The following is a 4785-nucleotide window of genomic DNA, read 5'->3' on the forward strand; positions in this document are numbered from 1 at the left end:
AAATAACAGCGCGATTCATAATATGCACTTCGGGCATAGAAGACAAATGAAGAAAGTGAAACAACAGGAACAACATAAGTTTGAATTATTCTACAAATAGACCCAAATAGTTTAAACGTAGTGATAAACGTATTGTAAAATTACCAAATAGTCAGCAATGATCCTAATAATGTTGACTCACAAATACAATTGAAAGCTTCCTTGATGTTGGCTCACAACCCTAGAAAACATTCACAACCCTAAAAATCTTTGTTTTTATTAAATATCCATAAACAAATTTAGCTGGAAAAGTTTCTGCTTTCTGTAAGCCTTTTGCTTCCCAGCAATTTAGCAGAACATGGACTGATAACATGGTCCGAGAGACTTTTTGCAGGATTCTCACGTAAATAAACCCTAAAAATCTTTGTTTTTATTAAATATCCATAAACAAATTTAGCTGGGAAAGTTTCCGCTTTCTGTAAGCCTTTTGCTTCCCAGCAATTTAGCAGAACATGGACTGATAACATGGTCCGAGAGACTTTTTGCAGGATTCTCACGTAAATAAACCTGGATCCCAGATATGTGAAAAATTCTGTTCATTCATACGGAGGGACAACCCTGAAATGTGTTGTCAGTATTCTTTTGTTTTAAAGCTCTTGAAAGCTCAAAACCGTTGTTAACATTGCAAGCTTTAACAAGCATAGAAGTTCCGGCAATGAATTCAAAAGGATTTAATAAACATCAAGTTTAATCTTTCAAATGTTATAGTGCTCAATACTAGCCTTGACACCAATCTAAATTAAACAGGAAGCTAAAAACTTTTGATATGGCTTTAAAAAACATCCTGTTCAATATATTCGCCTCAATATATTAGTTTTAATTTTTATCATTTCTACGCTCCTTTTTCATACTAGGGCAAAAAATTTTCCACAAAAAAATTGAATTTGTTAATGCCTTTGGTCCACACTAAATCTTTGTTCTTTCCCTCACGCAAAGTTTTTGGAATTTGTGCCTGATATCTTGCATACGAGAAATTCAAAGATTAGGCAGATGAGTTTCTGAGACGGAAACAGCTTCGCAACGGCAGTAAACATTGCAAGGCTACAGCACGTACGCTGTAGCAGCCTGAAGCTTGCACCGACAATCATCATGGGTTACATCGCATCATTTAACTTACACTTATAAAAGAACAGCCACGTGCTCAGTAAACAGTACGCTGGAAGGTCCTAAACGCAGATCGTATTGAAAATCTCAGCGCTTTAGACACGGCTCCTTAGAACGCCTCACCGTGCTACCGAATGCTATCCAATGATATCTGGGATTTCGTGCCCGACATCAAAAGAGTAGATTGAAAAACTGATATAGAAGTTTCTCAATGAAGATCAAAATTCATTATTCTCAGCAAGAACAAAGCAGGGCAAAAGTTTTGAAGCATGTGCTATCCCTGACTGTAGAGATACGTATTTGTTCAACAAATCCACTTAAAAACTGTAGAGTGGGATTCGAGGTGCGAATCCAAGCTGTTACTAATTAGTGGGATCACCACTTTTAGTTTTGTCTAGCAATTGAGCTACGAATGTAGCTGTATTTTATCTGACGTTGAAATCCTCCTCGAATCCAAATGGATTCTTCTTATTGGAAAACAGAGTAGATTAAGAGCAACTGAATTAAGTGATGAAATTTAGGAGACTGAAAACTGATAATAATGGGTGATGTGAACAAACTGAAAAGATGACTTATTAGTCGGCGGCAAAATTAACGTATGTGAATTATGACTTTTAATCAGACAAGGGCAACTTAAAGGCAAACTAAACTTAGACAACTGAACATGAACTTAATATCGTACAACCGTACCACATATCCTCGGCTCTAATTAAATTTTAAACTGCAACAGTGTAAAATTTAGGATAGTAATAACATATGTACTGGTTAGTATAATTAGTAAAGTAATGAGAGCAGCAACAATCAACAGACAATTATAGTGGAAAGGAGGGACGAATGCTGGCTAGATTACATCACATGGAAGTCCCTGACAGTTATTGTTAATCGTAAATACAATGCATAAATTATTGCACAATAGTGGTGCGTATCCCAAACGGATTAAATGATTGTGATTTACTGCGAGGAAACCAATTGAAATTTAACAATTTGAAAACTAAACACGTTCAAAAATAAATGGCGAACTTTAAGAGAAAATCAGGACAATTGTACTGCAAATCCAGATTTACGTTAAATAACTGCTAATGGAATAAATTAAAATTGAAACATTGAAGGAATAAGTTATCAACAATAGTTGACTCAGTTTTTAATTTGGTTTTCTGCGTCGAAGACGCTCATACTAATCTCCCTTGCATAGTCGTCGTAGTCGTATCTCTCCGGAGGCCAAGTTCCGACAGGGGGAGGTGCAGGAGGACTCACTACTGGGAGCTCAAATTCTGTTTCAGTTGCAGGAGGCTGTGGCGCCTCTTCTTGGAGAATCGTTTCAATAACCGGATTTGCAGTCTTTTGTCTTTTGGAAGCAGGGACAGAGTCATCGCTAATATAACAGACAGAATTCTCGAAAACAAAATAGTCCGGATCTCGTCGATTCCTTTTTGTTTTCGATGTGGACGGCGAAGCAGTTGACGAAGTGACCGATGACGCAGCAGTAAAGGATGCATTGGACGTATTTAAATTGGTTGACGACTTGCTCGAGCGAGTACTTCCCGGTTGTGTTTCTTCGGTTTACGGGAAGACATGGCCTTCGAAATGTTGCTGTTAGCTGATGATGCATTGGACGTATTTAAATTGGTTGACGACTTGCTCGAGCGAGTACTTCCCGGTTGTGTTTCTTCGGTTTACGGGAAGACATGGCCTTCGAAATGTTGCTGTTAGCTGATGAGACTCCTGAGGCCGCCTCAGATTGGGTAGATCGATGGCGAATTTTGATCTTCCCACGATATTTCTTTTTATGGTCCTTTTATGTGTTGGGCTATTTTTTCTTCCGTGGTTTTCTCATAGGGAAGAGGAGGACGTCTTTGAGCGTATTGCCATAATTCTATAATTCTGTATTGCGTTCAGCGCGAGTGCCGAATTTCGCAATATCGCTGTTCCTCACACTTACCTCTTGAACTCCAGGTTCCTTAATAACTGTGGTCGTGTCAGAAGTGCGAACAACTGTACTGCCCGTGGGCCAATGTCTCCCATAGACCACGAAGATCTCTTTTGGACCTCTTAGACACTTTGCGTGCAAGTTTGATTTCTAGTGACTTTTCCGACCGTGGAATGGGGTTGTTTAGTTTCGGATGTATAATGAATCTGGACACCGATTTGTTCGTGTTACCATTGTAACGACGTCCTTCATCCACTTGTGCCTTTTGCATTGCCTCTTCGATGAGTCTGTCACTGCGGTCACCGGTCACCCATCCATTTTCATCGAGATAGTCCTCCATGGGAACTGTGTCTGCGTCTAAATAGTGGTGAAGAATGTTTTCATATGATAAATTTGACGACTTTGGTATGGTGCTAATATTACTTAGTGGTGTATTTGGCTTTCTTCCAACATGTGCTTGGAAAGATGTTACATTTGTTGTCTTTTGTTTGCATATACGCAATTGATATACTATTGACTTTACTGCTTCCTTATTTGTGAATGTTTTATTTCTCTATCTAATTTCATGCAGCCTAAGCGTCTTTTAATAGTTTGTATCAAACGCTCTACTAATCCAATAGCTCTATGGTCATTAGCAGGAGCTGTGATTATGTTAATATTATGTTGTTTACAGAAATTCTTAACTTTATATCCTATTAAACAAAGAGCTTGATCTAATCTAATATTTCGGGGAACACCGTGTATTTGAATGTATTCATCTAAAAATTTAATTACATTAGGTCCGTTAGCTTTATCAAGGTCTTCTACAGTAGGGTATTTTGAAAAACGGTCAAAACATGCAAGAAAATGAATATCTTGATTCTTTTCATTTGTGATAGGGCCGCCAAAATCAATCTGTATTTCTTCATTTCAGAACAATTTAATGAAGGCTTCCATTTTGACGCCGGAACAACGGGTTTGAGGTTCTTACCAATATCAGTACAAGGCTTGCACAGAGCTGCCTTGCTTAGAATTTCTCGATGCATATATGGCCAAAATGCATATTGTCCCAGGGTTATCATACCCCAGCTGCAAGTGTGCGTGAGGTGGAGACTCTCGAGTACGGCGTCTTGGATGGAGTTTGGAATTGCCACACGTTCGTCCGCACATACACAACCAGACCGTACGTGCGAGTCCGTCCAGTATGAGAACAAATATGGGTTCACCCCTTAACACCATTGTGGGTCATTTTGCAAGATGCAATCTTGCACCTCTTTAAGGACCGCGTCCTTACTGGTGAGGACGGCCAGGAATCCCTAAGTAAACAACTGCGTTAAGTTGTTTTCAAATACTTCCTCCTTCGATAATTCCAAGTTAGAATTTTGGCCGTCATTTGAAGATTGGGTGGAGTTCACGGCAGAATTGGGGGTTGACTGGAATGTGACCCTGCTGTTTGTAGTAGGGGTTTGCGGGTCTTGTAGGAGGGGTTTGTCATATTGAATTGGAAGATTGAATGAATTTGAGTTGAATTTGCTTGAGATTTAAACTTTGGCTGGATTCGAGTTGAGTGTGTGTTTGAATTTGAATTAGGCTGGATTTGAGTTGCGTTTGCAGAGTTCTCAAGAAGCAACTGAGTGGTATTACGGTTGATGGCAGAACACAATTTAGAATAGTTTGTTCAGTGAGGATGTTTGGTACGTGTGGAATGTGTGTGATTGACGCTTCAAAAGTGCTGT

This window comes from Convolutriloba macropyga, chromosome 9, assembly GCF_964194025.1.
Source record: "Convolutriloba macropyga chromosome 9, txConMacr16.3, whole genome shotgun sequence".
Taxonomy (NCBI): Eukaryota; Metazoa; Xenacoelomorpha; order Acoela; family Convolutidae; genus Convolutriloba; species Convolutriloba macropyga.